This window comes from Oncorhynchus nerka, linkage group LG11 (assembly GCF_034236695.1).
Source record: "Oncorhynchus nerka isolate Pitt River linkage group LG11, Oner_Uvic_2.0, whole genome shotgun sequence".
Lineage (NCBI taxonomy): Eukaryota > Metazoa > Chordata > Actinopteri > Salmoniformes > Salmonidae > Oncorhynchus > Oncorhynchus nerka.
Genome location: NC_088406.1, coordinates 61310936 through 61331267, shown reverse-complemented (window position 1 = coordinate 61331267; position 20332 = coordinate 61310936).

Below are 20332 nucleotides of genomic sequence, written 5' to 3'. Positions count from 1 at the left end.
CAATCCATCCTCACCACTTCTAAAAGCATAGTGGACAGGGGGACGGGGACGGGGGGGATATTCAGTGGTATAGCACATTGTTTAAGTAGCCAACATGTCCAGTGGAGGGTGGTTGAAATCTGAATTGCATAGCTGTGCAGTTACAGTGATTCATTATCCAGACACTTGAAGTCTGAAGAGCTGTTGAACTGTGCCACTGATGGAATCCCGCACGGAGCAGCTCAAACTGGTATTCTTCTTCCGCATTCAGATCTAGAACATGACTCCGGTGAACCCCATGACAGCAGCCTCAACCATCTCAGCTGTAATTACCAACCCCCTCCTAAACAGCCTGAACACGAGTTGCTCTCAGACACATGGGTAATGTTGTTTCAAACCATGTATTTCACGGAGATGAGAGTCCAGTCCGCAATGCATCAACTCCACTTTCGGAGTTTGACATTTATGGAGCTGGAGCCACACGGTGGTTGTTAATAATTATATGAAGGCCATTAAGTAGTCCAGTCGGGAAAGCTGGCGAACCCCCCGCGGAGACCTGTGTTTTCACAGGGGTAGGCCCTGCACGACGGCGATGACAACTCATTGTGTCAATCAGACCCCAGCCGTCAGCTCCGTAATGCATAGGGTTGACATGAAGAGCAAACGACAACTACAGGAGAAAGGGAGAGTCATAAAAGTAGAATTACTAGAACGGAAATCCCCATTCAAGTCAATGTTCTGTGATGGGTATTGAGTTTTAGTAATTCAATTCATATGTCGAGACTATCCCCTACAATTTCTGTGTGATTGATGCTTTCCAAGGGGCAAGTGAGACAAAACACGTAGCCCAGTTGTCTATTGTCTTTTCCATTTAATCAGGATATGAAGTCAACCTGAACGATATTCGTGTTTTGGCTGAGGATTAGATGAAAAACCCTGACGCGGGGAGTGAAACCTAGTAAAGGATTAGATGTTGTACTGAATTCAGGGGTAGCCTCGACCGGGACTCGAACCCGTATCCAGCGACTCTCAAGCCAACACCTTATCCGTTATGCCAGTTATGCCTTGTTGTTGAGGTTGCTAGGTGTTGGGTTAAGTTCGCTACATTACCCCTTCCTTTGGGAGAGCGTGTCCTCACGCTTCTCTATGCCAAGTCACTCTCGTGTACACACCTCTCCCATGGCTGCCATCCCACTTCTGACACCAGTGTAGCGAATTAGGGTTAGGGTTATCAACCCTATGTGTGGCCTTGTGTACTAGGTCTATTGGAAACTCAAAAATTCCATGTACATTTGGTGTGTTGCATACCATATTGATCTCACAAGCACACTTCTGTTCTTGGCATTTATCCAACATCTGCAAACATTATGATTTAGGATGCAATAACCTAGAAGGGTTACGGTTAGATAATAACCCCTGTGTGGTTAAGGTCAGTGTATGGTTTAGGTACAGACAGCTCCATAATAACATTTTTTTTAAATCACTACTAAAATGCCTATAATCGATTAAAAAAAAGTTGCACTCCATCCACTGCGCAAGCTGTCCACTACATTCGGGCCGAAATGAGGTAAGGAACGCCTATTTAAGTAGCTATTGCCCTAGACCTCTCAAGAGCACAAAACAACCCCCTTGTCTATGCTTGAACTCCAAACATTTCTGTGTCTACAGCAATAATCCAATAATCACTCGTCTGAAACGTATTATGAATGCATTTGGTTATATTACGCATCAGGGTCCGATTTAACAGTTCAAGTCTACAGCGTTCAGGCCACCTCAAGTACCCATTAATAATCACAGTCATCCTTCTTCAGACGCACGTCTATATCGTGTATGACCACACCGGTCGCCACGTCTCGATTGATCTGTTACAAAGTAATCACTGCGTAATTTGATTCGCACCTAGAGAACGCGTAGAAGCAGGCGCGCCATGGTCCTTGGGGTGGGCTCGGTAATCAAGCTGCATAATCACACCGCGGTAATAGCAATCAGGCTTAGCGGATTAGATCATTTCCCGGTCCGGTGGTCCCCATATCTGATCCTGAAGAAGGGTGTAGGTGTTCTGGAGAGCGCCAGGTGATTAAGACTAGAAACTGTTGAAAACGGCAAAGGAGCTCGTTATGCAAACATGTTCTCCAAGTGTCTAATTCTTTCCCATTGTTCCGGAGGCGCCACATTTCTTCATTAATATGACAGATCAGGCGAGGCACTATAGCGGATGGACGGGAGGGAAAACGCACTGTACAAATGTATCTTATTTCTTCCCCTGACAAATTGGGTATCAAACCAAAGGGTCAATGAGTCTTCGTTTGCTGTTCTATTCCCGCGCGCAACATCTCCTTGGTAACAGCTCCAGTCAAAGGTGTTGCACGGGTGCACAGCACAGAAAGGTGAACATTTCTTGGCGCGAGGTAAATGACTTCAATGCAATTCAATCACCGCTGGACAATTCACCACCGTCCTTGATGCAGCTGTTAAAAGCAAAGGCCCTCATAATAACCCTGGAGTGTTAGTGTACTGGGCATCTGCCATGACAGGCATTCTTGGAGAAAAATATTGATTGAAGATCCTTGCAGGCAGTGTCTGCTCTAATTTGACCGTTGATGAGTCACAAATGGCACGTGCAGCTTTATATTGTACACTGTGCATCAGGGATGTGCAACTTTGATGGGGGTGGGGGGTCACGGAAAATCGGAACTCACCCGCAATTGCTTGCAGGTCTGCATGCAAAACATTGATTTTAAAGCATGTTAACTGCAATTCTACACTTTTTGCCATGGTTCTGAGAGAATATTTAGCAATTTTATAACATGCAATTCTACAAATTTTGTAATGGGTTGGAGAGGAAAATTAGCTGTTTTTCAGCTAATTTCATGCAATTCTACACATTTTGCCATAAGGTGGAGTGAGATGTTTGCAGTTTTTAATGATGATATCGGAGTTAGACTGACTAACAAAATCAATGGTTGCCCCCAGCCGGTAATTCCACCATGATAACAAGTTTCGATAGTTTAGCGGCCAGCTAATTAGCAACCTAAAAAGTGTTAGCTGACATGGGCTAATTGACTGATTATCAGTGACCGACATCATAAGAGAAAAACTGCTGATGCACAACCCGAACGTCGAAATTGCACCTTGTTCTATTATTCTATTCCAACACGCCACCGTAAATTGAGGCCCCAACTGAGTTTTTTTGTGGAAATTGAACCCAGAACCTTAAAAAAAAAGGGGAGCCCATCCCTGCCCTATATAGTGCATCACCTTTGACCAGAGCCCCATGCGGTTGTTTTGTGTTTAAAATGACCAAATAAATCAATGAAACAAATCAAATAAATAAAGGGAACAGGGTGCCATTTTGGACACATGTCATGTTAACACAGGGCGACAATGCAGTTTCCCAGTATCTCTGGTAGGATTCATTTATTGAGAATCTATAAATTCATGGCTCTAAATGGAAATGTGAATGAATTACTCTGGAAATGACCAATGACCCCAGTACCATCATCTACTCTACCAATGCAAATATATATCTCAGGTGTACTTTACTGCACTAGTTGTCACTCTGGATGCAGTACCATCATGTACTGTACCAATGTCAATTATATCTTAGGTGTACTCTACTGCAGTAGTTGTCGCTCTGGATAAGAGCATCTGCTAAATTACTAAATGCAAGTTTACTCACTGTATATACCTGTGGCTTCTTGCAAGATGTCAAACTGATAGATTTGGAGGAATGTCTAAACAAATTCAATTACAGTTGATACTCATTGGATAATAAATGCTTACAGTTGTACTTATAGCCCTGAGTCATCGACATGTCATTACGTAGTTTTTTTTTACGATCTTTGATTCCAAACCCAATGAGACTAGAAACAAAGAAATGACAAGGAAAACCCCAAAGCGAGAACCCAAGACAGGAGCACTCTGTCACGACAACAACCTCCCCTCCCCCCTCTCTCAGTGTTGCCTTAGCCTACATTGGGATTTTATCAGCCCCCCTGGCCATAACAATGCCCCTGACAGTGGCCCCGCCTGTATCGGACAGCATCCGGCAGATCCAAGATGGATGACAGGATGCAATGGGTTAACCATTAACCCGGTCCAGCCGGTGGCACTGGCAGCACAGCAACAGGCTCAGCGACTCTCAGCGGCTCAACTTCCTCTAGTCTAGTGTGATGGATCAGTCTGTGATGACCGTCATTGTGTATAGATTCTACAGGACACCTCTCCTGTTTTCCCCGGATTGGTTTAGCTGTAGTGCGCTGGGGCCCCTGTGATGACTGGTTCCTGCCACGCCCAGTGATGGATGGATCGGCTTCACCACTCTGCTGATTCAGCGATGCACTCCTAGTGTCTGCAGAGTAGCGTGTGTGTGTGTGTGTGTGTAGTTCACACCTTGCAATACATTTTTCTTAGTGGAAACGAATTACAACAGCGAAGCGTTGTATCAGAATGTTGGAGTTGGACTTCAACCATGTCATAGTTGTGCGACTACATTTAGCCACCCTTTATTGGCCAGAGACCCATTTCTCCCCCCCTTCCAACTGGCTCTCAAAGCATCCAGCTTCATGGCAGCCTGTTTCAAGTTCTCCAATTTAATAAACATCTACAAATAGTCATGCATTATGAACACAATCACACCAAATCCTCTCCTAAAAGAAAGCCTCATGTGTGTCCAGGGCCGGCAGATCAGTGTGAACAGTGAGCGATGACTTCAGGGGGTGACATTTGAGGAGCATTAACGAGGCATGTCTTGTGGCAGCTGTGTCACTACGAGCCGTCTGTTTGCGGTCTTGCTGTACTGTCGCGATTCAGACGAACACTGGGGAAGGAGATGTACTGTGGCCAAGCGATGGCACCGGTGCACCGCTCTCCTCTAACGATGGCTCACCCACCGAGCGTCACTGCAAATGGCAGAGGCCTGGAGAATACTCGGTGTGTGTGTGTGTGCATTTGTGCTTGCATTTTTGTGTGTGTGTGTGTGTGTGCGTGCATGTGCATGTGTGTTAATGATACCCCCTCTGTCACAGGCAGGATGGAATCAGAGAGCCTGAAAGAGACAGAGAGAGAGCAGAAGGGAGGGAGAGAGAGAGAGAGAGAGAAGCCTGAGCCATAAAGAATAGCAGCATAAAATGAGTGGGCTGAACGGAACGCGGGCTCTGCTAGTACACTGAACCTTCAGCTTGAGCAGGGTGAGGATTTGCATTCGCTTACCAGGCTCCACGCAGCTCTCTGTTTCCTGCATCTGAATTAACCATCAAATCAAGCATCGCACATCTGAGCCGCGTGAAATGTATGCAAAATGTACCTACTACAGTAGTAACAGCATCGATCATCTAGCAGGGGATATGGTGTGCATGTCAAATACTGTGTTGCTATAGCAGTGAATTATAACCATTAGCTGGGGAACTAACCATGTAAACCTAGTAATTCTCCTTAGTGGATTGACAGTATAACAATAATAAATGCCATTTAGCAGACACTTTATCCAAAGCGACTTACAGTCATGCGTGCATACATGTTTTTATGTACAGTGTATTCGGAAAGTATTCAGACCCATTGACTTTTTCCACATTTTGTTACGCTACACAGCCTTATTCTAAAATGGGTTAAATAAAAAATGTTCCTCATCAATCTACACACAATACCCCATAATGACAATGTGAAAAACAGGTTTTTAGAAAGTTGTGCAAATTTGTAAAAAAAAAAAAAACAGAAATACCTTTTTACGGCTTCCTGGGTGGCGCAGTGGTTAAGGGCGCTGTACTGCAGCGCCAGCTGCGCCACCAGAGACTCTGGGTTCACGCCCAGGCTCTGTCATAACCGGGCCGCGACTGGGAGGTCCGTGGGGTGACGCACAATTGGCCTAGCGTCGTCCAGGTTAGGCCAGTAGGGAAATCCTTGTCTCATCGCACACCAGCGACTCCTGTGGCGGGCCGGGCGCAGTGTGCGCTAACCAAGGTTGCCAGGTGCACGGTGTTTCCTCTAACACATTGGTGCGGCTGGCTTCCGGGTTGGATGGGGCTGTGTTAAGAAGCAGTGCGGCTTGTTTGGGTTGTGTATCGGAGGACGCATGACTTTCAACCTTCGTCTCTCCCGAGCCCGTACGTAGCGAGTTGTAGCGATGAGACAAGATAGTAGCTACTAAACAATTGGACACCACGAAATTGGGGAGAAAAAGGGGTAAAATTCAACAACAAAATACTACATTTTTACATAAGTATGAGATGCTATGAGACTCAAAATTGAGTTCAGTTGCATCCTGTTTCCATTGATCATCAGATCAGATGTTTCTACAACTTGATTGGAGTCCACCTGTGGTAAATTAAATTGATTGGACATGATTTGGAAAGGCACACACCTGTCTATAAGGTCCCACAGTTGACAGGGCAGATCACAGCAAAAACCAAGCCATGAGGTCAAAGAAATTGTCCGTAGAGTTCCGAGACAGGATTGTATCAAAGCACAGATCTGGGGAAGGGCACCAAAACAATTATGTAGCATTGAAGGTCCCCAAGAACACAGTGGCCTCCGTCATTCTTACATGGAAGAAGTTTGGAACCACCAATACTCTTCCTAGAGCTGGCCGCCCAGCCAAACTGAGCAATCGGCAGAGAAGGGCCTTGGTCAGGAAGGTGACCAAGAACCCAATGGACACTGTGACAGAGCTCCAGAGTTCCTCTGTGGAGATGGGAGAATCTTCCAGAAGGACAACCATTTCTGCAGCACTCCACCAATCAGGCCTTTATGTTAGAGTGGCCAGACGGAAGCCACTCCTCAGTAAAAGGCACATGACAGTCCGCTTGGAGTTTGCCAAAGGGCACTTAGAGTATTATCAGACCATGAGAAACAAGATTGTGGTTATGTTTTTCAACAGCAGGGACTAGGATACTAGTCAGGATCGAGGGAAAGATTAACGGAGCAAAGTACAGAGAGATCCTTGATGAAAGAGCGCTCATGACCTCAGACTGGGCAACGGTAATTCTTCCAACAGGACAATGACCCTAAGCACACAGCCAAGACAATGCAAGTGTGGCTTTGGGACAAGTCTCTGAATGTTCTTGAGTGGCCCAGCCAGAGCCCGGACTTGAACCTGATTAAACATCTCTGGAGAGACCTGAAAACAGCTGTGCAGCGACACTCCACATCCAACCTGACAGAGCTTGAGAGGATCTGCAGAAAACAATGGGAGAAACTCCCCAAATACAGGTGTGCCAAACTTGTAGCATCATACCCAAGAAGACTCTAGGCTGTAATCGCTGCCAAAGGTGTTTCAACAAAGTACTCAGTAAAGGGTCTGAATACTTATATAAATGTGATATTTAGATTTATTTTTATTTTTATACATTTGCAAAAATGTCTAAAAAACTGTTTTTGCTTTGTCATTATGGGTTATTGTGGGTAGATCGATAATGGGGGGGAAACAATTGAATCCATTTTAGAATCAGGTTTAACGTAACAAAATGTGGAAAAAGTCAAAGCGTCTGAATGCTTTCTGAATGCACTGTATGGGTGGTCCTGGGAATTGAACCCACTATGCTGCCATTCTCTACCAGCTGAGCCACAAAGGACCAAATGATCCATTCTTAGATGATGTTGAATTTCATGTTTATCTGAATTATTGTCAACTAATTGCTCAGAGGCAAACATGCCAAATGATATTGGTTGCATCTCGGCACCATATTCCCCACGTAGTGCACTACTTTTGACCAGAACCCTATGAGTCCTGGTCAAAAGTAGTGCATGATATAGGGAAAAAAAATTATCGCCTCATAGTTTGATAGGAGCTGATGGGACCCAATCAGTCGTTGAGATAAAGCGACAGAAAAGTAATTAAAGTTGCCCGTGCTCAGGGCACAAAGGTAGGCTACCCAGTCACAAAGGTAGGCTACCCCGTCACCTGTCTGTCATATCGACACACCACACATGATAATCCGTCCAGTCGAAACACCACATTGCAGCCCCAGGCAATAGTGTAACGTCACACGTGGCTTCCTCCTCAACTAGCTTCACACAAACACACCTCCATATGGAAACACTGTGGCTGTGTATCAAATGCACCATATAGGGAATTGTGGGCCATTTTGGATGCATCCTCAGCCAGCATCACACGCACACACACGCACACACACGCACACACACACACACACACACACACACACACACACACACACACACACACACACACACACACACACACACACACACACACACACACACACACACACACACACACACACACACACACACACACACACACACAGAGAACTCCATAGGAGAACACTATCAGACTGTTGTGGAGTAGTAGTAGCTGGCTAGAGGATCCCCTGTTCTGTTCCTCCAAGCCTGGCTTGTACCTGCTGTTTTACCTCCCTCCGGGTTAACGGTATAGCATCACACAAAGTCACAACCCCCCCACTCCTCTCCTCCTCTCAATGACGCATAATAGCCCTGCTCCTCCCTCCCCGCAGCCCCAGTGCTGTGGCCTTTGGGCGGGTGATGGATTGTCACCCTCACCTGGGGGAGGAAGGGGAGAGTGACGTCTCTCTCTGTTCTGAGTGTATGGACGCCATGCTGGGGCCACACAGGGGCCCCTCAAAAGCCTCAGTTGACCCAGAGCCCAGGCCTTGTCAGTATCACTGACGGAAACTGTCTCTGGATGTGAGCCCCTTGGAGCGTTTTGAGCTCCTAAAGAGACGTTTAGCTGTTCTTTTCCTTTGTAAATGGGGTCTCATATGAATGACTCAGAGCATCGCTGGCCGTTTGAAAATCAAAACACGTTCTCTTGTTATAGCCGCTAATTCCCTTGTCTTTCTGCTGCTCTAATAGCACTCCCATGGATCATGTGACAATGCAAATGAATGTTCGGTGTTGGGTATTTACATTTGTGGCTAAGGTGATTATGAGTTCAACTCAGGTGAAAATGGGAAACGGTATAAAAACAACTTCTAAGTTCTAAATAGGAGAATGTGTTAAAAAAAGTAATGTTTCTGTTGAATAACAGACTGTGAATTATACTTGAAGAGCCACAAGGCTGTTTGAAGAGTATACATTATCCTTCCCCCTAGTTTAAATAATACATGGCATTGGTACAATATAACTTTACTATACAATCTAGTTCACAGTGTTCGAGTGGAGGCCAAGGATTTATTAAGTTACGCACATGCAAAGCGGAGAAAAAGAAAGTTCCAAACTCATGGAACTGAATTGTTTTCGAAAGAGAACATATATTACAACTGGAAAGGATCGAGGTCAACACAAAGACGAATAGCATCAGTCATCTCGACTGTCAATCAACTCTCAGGTGGCATAGGGTCCACTTCCCGTTAACAAGCTATCTGGATGATCTGTGTACAATCAGATGAGTCGATCCTCAGGATCCCCCTGTGTGTGTATTTGTGTATTTGTGCCCTCTTGACAGTCCATCCGATTGATCCAGGCGTAACCCCATTAACCATTAACTGAACAACCATTGCGTGCCAAGGGGAGACAGACAACGAGAGGATTCCATTCCTCCACAGTACATCCATCCAGGTCTAGGCACCCTCTATTGTTATGGATCCAAAATGGCTGGTGGCAGGATGCTGGGTTTAACCATTAACCAGGTACAGGACCCTGGGGCAGGGGAGCCAGTTTCCTGGGCTGCTCTAGGGGGTAACAGATCACACGGTCCCCAGGACAAGGTGGTTAACCGTTAACCGTGTCACCGCCGGGGCCTTCCTCTCGTCCCGTAGACAGATAAGAGAGGGATCCCTGACCCCTCCATCACCGTCCCTTCTCCTCTTCATTCATTCACCCCTCTTTCGTTTACCACAGAGGACAGTGGCGTCCCCCTGCACGTGAATGTTAAGGAGAAACGGATAGATTGATACGACAGCTGACGAATGTGCCGTTTCCTGTTACTCGACATGGCTGAAGAATTTATGGACTCGACGTTCTCACTCACTCACACACTCACTCACTCACTCGCTCGCTCGCACGCTCGCACGCACGCACGCACGCACGCACGCACGCACATCAAAGCGACAGAGCTTGTCACGTTATGATTGTTAACTTAAGCAGTTGTCACATTTATGTATGTTTCCAAACCGTTTTGAAGAGTGCCACAATATACATCTTCTAGCCATGGCTTTGTGTGGATGTGTTATTGTCAAAGCTATCAACATTTTGTATTTTATGATAAGCTCCACATAGCGAAAGCACACATACTCCTATGACTGACCCCCACTTTCACTCTGCAAAGCCTGTGTACACAAGACAGCCACTTTATTAAGCCTACAACACAGCTTGTGTTCTGATGTCCCTTCTGACCCTTGAATCAGGTTGGGAATTCCTAGTAAAACCTAACGTGTGCATTACGGCTCCATCCCTCCAGTATGGTTTAAAAGGGGTTCCCAGCTGTAGCCTTGGTCACTTTCTGCCAACCCCCATTATAAAGTCCGCAACTAGACCTCCATGGGGGCTTTAACCGCTCTATCCGGCTCCGTAATGGCCGCCGCTTGTGAGGCCAGATAGACTGAAGAGCTTTCATGTCGCCTGAACAGCAACACTCCTCTCATTACCGGCTATAGTAGCCCTACATCAAACCTGCTCATTATTTTCAACAAGGGAGGAAACGCAAAGTACACGGAGATGACGAGCGGGGGCTACAAAGTGACCAAAGTTCAAATAATATCTGAACTTTGTGGGTATGCTATGCACGCCATATCGACAGGCCGCCCAGCCTGCTATAGGCAGAGAGCCTGTCAGACTGTCAGTGGAGATAAAAGTAGTTACTATTAACACAGAAAACACTGGTGCAGAGCCTGCGGTCTAGTTGTAGCATATATACTGTACGTGCTTTCCCACTGGAGACAGGGGTTCAATCCCCGTGTCTGGCCCTTCCTGCTGTGTCTCTTCCCTTTATCTGTTTCCCCTCTGCTTCTGTGTCCTTTTGTGGATTTGTGTAATTACACCATACTTCCAAATAGTGTTACGCGAGATACACTGTGTGAAGAAGACCTGGTCGTCCACGCGGTTTGTGATAAACAAGAACCCTCCATGAACCTTACTGAAGGAGAACAAGATGTTGCTGTTGTTGTCGATATCACCATCCTGTATCTGAACGACCACCCATTTATAGTTTCCAAGTGTTTTTACACCATTTGCATAAAAGCCTCTATATATAGCCCAAGTTCTAGGTAATGTGACAGTGATTTGATGAGGTCCCTCAGGCAGGGGTTAAACTAACACACAATGGCTGTTCCGCAGTATTGATATGCAAATGAATGCAACTCACCAGCCTGTTGTCATACCTACCCCACTGAAAGCCGGCCCAAAATAAGTTCCACTGGAAAAAAAAAAAAAAAAAACAAGAGCCATACTTGATAAGACACACTCTGTTACCATGGCAACGTCGACAGTATGGCTCAAGCGGAAAATGCAGAGGTCTGTATAATCGTTGCCATTGTGTACATGGATTTCGCCATCAGACCCATGTATCGTTCTCGTAAATGGGATCGAAGAAATCTGGTTTCAACCGGTCGTAATTAGGGAGCTTTCAATAGTGTCCGGAAAAAAAACGGAATGTATTCTTCATACAGAAGGACTCATCCATGGTCCTTTTACACATCTTCTGTATACATCACGGCAGTGTGTGCAACTACACTGTAACATTGGTCTGTTTGACTACTACACCATAGAGATCATAAATGTAAATTGATATCTAGAATCTATAGGCATTCTAGATGTAATTCCATGGACTGTATCTCGTTGGAGATTCTCGACACACTGTGGTCCACATGGTATCATCATGTCTGATTTACATTGGTATGCATAGAATGCTCCTATCGTTATGAAGCCCTTCACCTGCAATGTATTACATTTAATCCACTTATTGTGTTTAATTGGTACTCGACGTAATAAATGAGTACAGACCAGTGATCCCTTTGACTTGTTGTTGTTTTGTTGTTTTGTCCTCCGTTTTCTCATTGACTAAGTGACATGATGACAAAAGCAAACTCGTTTGACTTTCTGATGAACGTGTCGAACTTTGAAAAGTTTGGCTGGCTTTCTCGGTGAGACCTGTTCTGATTGGTTAGGTCCTATATACCTGTGAACAGGTTGTCACTCTATTGAAGTCAACTACCTCTCTCAACAAGTCCCTGACCACTGTTGTCACATCAACAAAAAAAAATGGACTTTGATCTCTCTCTGTGTGTGTGTGTGTGTGTGTGTGTGTGTGTGTGTGTGTGTGTGTGTGTGTGTGTGTGTGTGTGTACGTGTGGCCCTTACTTCCTATACCCATGTCAGTGTACAACGACCATTGTTTCACCCTCATCAATACCATATTCCGTTCACCTCCAGCACTCATCAATCTGGAGAAACTCTGCCTGGACACACATAGGGCTCTGGTGAAAAGTAGTGCTCTGAATAGGGTGCCATTTGGAACTAACCCTCTGTATATCATAACCTGTCCATTGTCCAATATTTCCTATTCACTTTAAGAGTGAGCAGCAGTACCGAATCATTTTGAAAATGGAGCTGTTCTTAGTTTAACCTGATTTATGAGGTACTGTCACATCATGAGTAGTTCTTACAGTAGTATGGATTGACACTGTTATTATTTGTACACTACTGCTGCCCTCTGCTGTCGAGAAACAGCACCTGCAGGTTCTGTACAGTATTCCACCATCCTAAAAGGCAATTCCACCCAAAAACTATCTTTTGGTATTTGTTTCATTATTCCATTGTTGACATAGTCCCAAAATATTATATTCAACTGATGAAAAACGTAGCATCATATGACACATAATATGGGGATCATTTCTGTATTTTGAAAGTTACATATCTTAAAAACGTTTTGCATCAGTTGAATATAATATTTTGGGACTAATGAAACAAATAACAAAATATTTTTTTTTGAGTGGAGTTTTCCTTCAAGATAAAATCCAGTGGTGTAAAGTACTTAAATAAAAATACGTTAAAGTACTACTTAAGTCGTTTTTTGGGGGGTATCTCTACTTTACTTACTGTTTACATTTTTTACTACTTTTACTTCACTACATTCCTTCATGTATTTTTTACTCAATACATTTTCCCTAACACACAAAAGTACTAGTTCCATTTTGGATGCTTAGCAGGACAGGAAAATGGTCCTATTCATGCACTTATCCAGAGAACATCCCTGGTCATCCCTACTGCCTCTTATCTGGCGGACTCACTAAACACACATGCTTCATTTGTAAATGATGTCTGAGTGTTGGAATGTGCCCATGGCTATCCGTAAATAAACGCCATCTGGTTTGCTTAATACAAGGAATTTGAAATGATTTATGATACTTAAGTGTACTTCAGCAATTACATTGAACATTTTATGCTTAAGTACATTTTCTTTAACACAAGTCCATTGACTTCATGTGGGAATTGACACAGTCACACAGCCCAATATGATCAGAAAGAGATTCTTCGCTGAGATAATCACCGCATTTGGGAGCAATAGTATCATGTTGAATGCTAGTTCCGTCTCGGATGATATCTTTTCCTATTCCTCATGGGCCGTGGACCAAAAGCAGTACACTATGTAGGGAATAGGGTGCCATTTTGGGGCGCAGGCACGGTCTCTGAAATGTTCCGTGCCCGTTTCTGGATCTGTGTGTATCTGTACTGTCTGTACTGTATTGTCTGTGACATGTACTGGCATCATTCAACGTCCTCAGTCATTCAAGGTCTTTTGAATCACATGCATTTTCTTGCCGAGGTACAAAGAAAAGGCTAGACGAGAGAGGTTGTCTCCAAATCTCATTCTTGACATTTTTCCTTCCTCCATTCTATTCTTTTCTTATTCCTCCGTCCTCACGGCCAACCAGCATTAAAATGCACTCTTGGGAAGAGAAAAAAAGCGACTTCAATTGTGCTGAAATGTCAAAGCATGTGTTATGGCATATATTATTTATTACAATGGTTGCTATGCAAACAGATACTAATAATATCTACAACAGCTGCGGCTGTTTGCACGATGATGAAGGCAGACCAAAGCGCAGCATGTCTCAATCAGCCAATCAAGAGACAACAAAGGTTCACAGCCCTACTATTACCCAGCAGCCAATGGGGCCGTCACTTCTCATAAGAAAACTGAATGAAAGGAACGGATGGGAGAAGTGTCTGATCTAAATCTGTCACAGTACTTTGTTGACATCATTGTCTTGGAACTTTGGTACAGTTTCATCTTAATTTAATCCAAGCAATTAAGGTTTTATTCTAACACTGACAAGGATGTGTTGTTGCATTGAACAACAAAAGAGCCGATTGGCTGACACTGCCATTCCAAAATGGCTGCGGTGGCTTCTCTTGCTAGCATGAGGACAAAAAGTGCAATTTTTCTGGAAAAACTCAGCATTTCAATCTTCTCACTGTATCAGTTTGGATAAAAGTACAATTTGGAGTACAGTGTCATATCCCATCCCTGCATTGATTTCGTTCCGGCTCCACAGTGTTTTAATCTAACCTTGATGGCGTTCCGACCCCAGTGCAGCTCAGTGTAAACAAGCGTAACGGTAGTGTCAGAATCTTCTGGCTAACTGCCACTTGAACAACGCCAGGATTCTCCCCTTGGCTGCATCCCAAATGGCACCCTATTCCATTCATAATGCATAGGACATCCTTGAGAACTATAGTGGTTGATTTGTATTGGGACATACACTATACGGATATCTGGAGTACTTCTCCTGTCCTATTCGGTGTCCTGTGTGAATCTAAGTGTGCGTTCTCTAATTCTCTCCTTCTCTCTTTCTTTCTCTCACTCGGAGGACCTGAGCCCTAGGACCATGCCCCAGGACTACCTGACATGATGACTCCTTGCTGTCCCCAGTCCACCTGGCCATGCTGCTGCTCCAGTTTCAACTGACCTGAGCCCTAGGACCATGTCCCAGGACTACCTGACATGATGACTCCTTGCTGTCCCCAGTCCACCTGGCCATGCTGCTGCTCCAGTTTCAACTGTTCTGCCTTACTATTATTCGACCATGCTGGTCATTTATGAACATTTGAACATCTTGGCCATGTTCTGTTATAATCTCCACCTGGCACAGCCAGAAGAGGATTGGCCACCCCACATAGCCTGGTTCCTCTCTAGGTTTCTTCCTAGGTTTTGGCCTTTCTATGGAGTTTTTCCTAGCCACCGTGCTTCTACACCTGCATTGCTTGCTGTTTGGGGTTTTAGGCTGGGTTTCTGTACAGCACTTTGAGATATCAGCTGATATACAAAGGGCTATATACATTTGATTCGATTTGATTTGATACCGTTAGTATACCCTAAAGGAAATTTCTGTATTTGAGTGTGCATGATAATATTACCCAGCAGCCAATGCACAGTGTGGCAAAACGTTTTGCAACGGAAAACAAAAACAAGGGTTTCTTATTGGACAAGTTCAGATAGTCCCTCCCCGTTTCAGCCCACTCGCGTCCATTTCATTCCTGAGTACGAACGACCCATCTCTGAAGAGCTCCAGACAGTCTTGACTGTCAACCTCCTATTCATCATCTCCAGCACCAAACCAATGTCTACATGTGTGTTTCTATCTGTTAAAGATGAAGAAAGGTGAACAAAAAGCTTCTCTTTGACATCACAAGGTAGGATTAAATGTAAAAAAAAGAGTGATTTTCAAATCCTGCAACCAGTTTCTAGCCCAAGGGAGGGTACCATCTTACCGATTCTAGACTTTGGCGATGTCATTTACAAAATAGCCTCCAACACCCTACTAATTGGATGCAGTCTATCTCAGTGCCATCCGTTTTGTCACCTAAGCCCCATATACTACCCACCACTGCGACCTGTACGCTCTCGTTGGCTGGCCCTCGCTTCGTACTCTTCGCCCAACCCACTGGCTCCAGGTCATCTACAAGACCCTGCTAGGTAAAGTCCCGCCTTATCTCTGCTCACTGGTCACCATAGCTGCACCCACCCGTAGCACGCGTTCCAGCAGGTATATCTCACTTGTCACCCCCAAAGCCAATTCCTCCTTTGGTCGTCTTTCCTTCCAGTTCTCTGCTGCCCATGACTGGAACAAACTACAAAAATCTCTGAAACTGGAAACACTTATCTCCCTCACTAGCTTTAAGCACCAGCTGTCAGAGCACCTCACATATCACTGCACCTGTACATAGCCCATCTGTAAATAGCCCAAACAACTACCTCTTCCCCTACTGTATTTATTTATTTATTTTGCTCCTTTGCACCCCAGTATTTCTACTTTGCACACTCATCTACTGTCAAATCAACCATTCCAGTGTTTTACTTGCTAAATTGTATTTACTTTGCCACCATTGCCTTTACCTCCCTTATCTCACCTCATTTGCTCAAATTGTATATTGACTTATTTTTCTACTGTATTATTGATTGTATGTTTGTTTTACTCCATGTGCAACTCTGTGTTGTTATATGTGTCAAACTGCTTTGCTTTATCTTGGCCAGGTCGCAATTGTAAATGAGAACTTGTTCTCAACTTGCCTACCTGGTTAAATAAAGGTGAAATAAAAATTACAAATACATTTCTTGCTCCCAAAGTCACCACAAACCTCTATTTGAGAATCCGTTTTTGAAATGTTAACTGTTGAAGATGTCATCAGGTAGCCAACTATTTTAACTATTTTTTTTTTCTTTCTACAAAACATAGAAACATTGTGCTGGAAACAATGAAAATGAGGTTGAAAAGTGGTGGCGTTTCCCTTTGATGTGGTGAACCATGGAGTGCAGTCTTGTCATTTGGCCACAAGGTGGTGCTTTAGCCCCCCCTGATCAAACCATCAGACCGCACACTGGCAGGCAGCACCTGCAGTATCATCCATGCATTGTATTGCACGTTGATTGCACACTGTGTCCTGGCTGCATCCGTATTGGGAACAATAAACACCAGGGTTGCATTCACTAGACACCACATTGAATGAAACAGACAAACAGGAAGGGACTGAGTAATGCTTGTTTACGTTTTCCTAGCGTACACTAATGAATGCCACCCAGCATTAGGGCTTTCTTTCGATATCTAAAGGAAAATGATTGTAATGATGAGAAATGACAAGGGTAGCAGAGGAACAATCTTTGAGAATTTCTTGATAGACAATTGGGTTGGGCTAGTAATAATTTTTTTTTTTTAAATGTAGTAAGTTAAATTTAAATAGTTAACTTGTGCATTGCCCTTTTCTTTGAAAGATTCCTGTCTGTCACCCTCCCTAACCATGTAGCAATTTGCTAATGGTCCACTTGCACAAAGTGACAGACAGGCAGCATGCACAACAAACGCCCCCATCATCATTATGCTTAATTTTATGTAAAAAAATGTATCTTAATTTTATTCTGCATTTCTAAGCATAACACTTGAGCTGCCTGTAAATCACATTTTATTGGTCACGTACACGTGTTTAGCAGATGTTATTGCGAGTGTAGCGAAACGCTTGTGTTTCTAGCTCCGACAGTGCATTAATATCTAAGTAATATCTAGCAATTTCACAACATATACCCAATACACACAAATCTAAGATAAGGAATGGAATTAAGAATATATAAATATGTGGATGAACAATGTCAGAGCGGCATAGACTAAGATATAATACAGTATATACATGAGATGAGTAATGCAAAATATGTCAACATTATTAAAGTGGCCAGGAAATAAGTCATATATATACAGTTGAAGTTGGAAGTTTACATCCACTTAGCCAAATAAACTGAGTTTAAATGTTTCACAATTCCTGATATTTAATCCTAATAAAAATGCCTTGTCTTAGGTCAGTTAGGATCACCACAATTTTAAGAATGTGAAATGTCAGAATAATAGTAGAGAATGATTTATTTCAGCTTTTATTTCTTTCATCACATTCCCAGTGGGTCAGAAGTTTACATGCGCTCAATTAGTATTTGGTAGCATTGCCTTTAAATTGTTTAACTTGGGTCAAACGTATCAGGTAGCCTTCCACAAGCTTCCCACAATAAGTTGGATGAATTTTGTCCCCTTCCTCCTGACAGAGCTGGTGTAACTGAGTCAGGTTTGTAGGCCTCCTTGCTCGCACACGCTTTTTCAGTTCTGCCCACAAATTTTCTATGGGATTGAGGTCAGGGCTTTGTGATGGATTTTTCCAATACCTTGACTTTGTTGTCCTTAAGCCATTTTGCCACAACTTTGGAAGTATGCATGGGGTCATTGTCCATTTGGAAGACACATTTGCGACCAAGCTTTAAATTCCTGACTGGTGTCTTGATGTTGCTTCAATATATCCACATAATTTTCCTCCCTCTTGAAGCCATCTATTTTGTGAAGTGCACCAGTCCCTCCTGCAGCAAAGCACCCCTACAACATGATGCTGCCACCCCTGTGCTTCACGGTTGGGATGGTGTTCTTCGGCTGGTTGGTTCCTTGGATGGTCATTATGGCCAAACAGTTCTATTTTTGTTTCACCAGACCAGAGGACATTTCTCCAAAAAGTACAATCTTTGTCCCCATGTGCAGTTGCAAACCGTAGTTGGCTTTTTTTTGACAGTTTTGGAGCAGTGGCTTCTTCCTTGCTGAGTGGCCTTTCAGGTTATGTCGATCTAGGACTCGTTTTACTGTGGATATAGATACTTTTGTACCTATTTCCTCTAGCATCTTCACAAAGTCCTTTGCTGTTGTTCTGGGATTGATTTGTACTTTCGCACCAATGTACGTTCATCTCTAGGAGACAAAACGCATCTCCTTCCTGAGCGGTATGGCGGCTGCATGGTCCGATGGTGTTTATACCTGCATACTATTGTTTGTACAGATGAACGTGGTACCTTCAGGCGTTTGTAAATTGCTCACAAGGATGAACCAGACTTGTGGCGGTCTACAATTATTTTTTTCTGAGGACTTGGCTGATTTCTTTTGATTTTCCCATGATGTCAAGCAAAGAGGCACTGAGTTTGAAGGTAGGCCTTGAAATACATCCACAGGTACACCTCCAATTGACTAAAATTAAATCATTAGCTTCTAAAGCCATGACATTTACTGGAATTTTACAAGCTGTTTAAAGGCACAGTCAACTTAGTGTATGTAAACTTCTGACCCACTGGAATTGTGATACAGTGAAATAATCTGTCAACAATTGTTGGAAAAATTACTTGTCATGCACAAAGTAGATGCACTAACCGACTTGCCAAAACTATAGTCTGTTAACAAGAAATTTGTGGAGTGGTTGAAAAACGTGTTTAATGACTCAAACCTAAGTGTATGTAAACTTCTGACTTCAACTGTATGTGCTAGTGATGGCTATTTAACATTGATGGCCTTGAGATAGAAGCTGTCTCTCTGTCCCAGCTTTGATGCACCTGTACTGACCTCGCCTTCTTGGATAATAGTGGGGTGAACAGGCAGTGGCACAGGTGGTTGTTGTCCTTGATGATCTTTTTGGCCTGCCTGTGACATCGGGTGTTGTAGGTGTCCTTGAGGGCACCTTCTTCACCACACTGTCTGTGTGGGTGGACCATTTCAGTTTGTTCGTGACATGTGCTCAGAGGAACTTGAAGCTCTCCAGCTTCTCTCCAACTTGTTCTCAACTGGCCTACCTGGTTAAATAAAGGTGAAAATGAATAGCCTGAAATGGCTTCTTGTAGCTAGTTGGGAGATAGCTTCCCAATCTGGGCGAGCTAAAGCCAACTTCATAAAATTAGCATTACAGAGACACAACAACTTAACATTCACACACAAAAAATACCAGGATGTACACATGGCCCTGTGTTCCCTATGAGCATGACTCCTCGACAGACAGACAGACAGACAGACAGACAGACAGAGACCTCACTTCCATACTCAAGGACTCCTAGTCCTCTTGCACTAGCTGCTGATTTTTATAGTGCATTAGCTTGTGACTTTGTGGCTGTTGTCTACCCGTTTATACAGGCGCTTAAAAAAAAGAGAGAGAATCTCATTGATACATTTATTACTGATTGGTTTGTTGATCAAATCAAATTTGATTGGTTGAAATAGTGAGGAGCCCATTATAGATGACAGTGAGGAGCCCATTATAGATGACATGACAGGGGATCATTATTACTAGTACATGCAGTTGCAGTGACTGGGCCTACTTTGACATGCTTTAAAAAAAAGGATGTTCTAAAAAAAAGTATTTGTTTGTAGTATTTTTCTCTATATGCATGCATTCATCTCAAATCCTAGTTCTCCCGGGAATGATCGTGTTTTAATGTCCTGTGTTCACAGGAATGAAGGCTCCTTGGGAATCACACAGGTAGAGGGATGTCTTTCATCTTCTAGATTTCGGTGGGCAGAAATCTCTATTCGAGCTCGAACAGTCGTATTTTCTCTCGTTCGCTCTCCCAGTGCGCCCTCTCGTTCTATTGCAAGCCTACTGT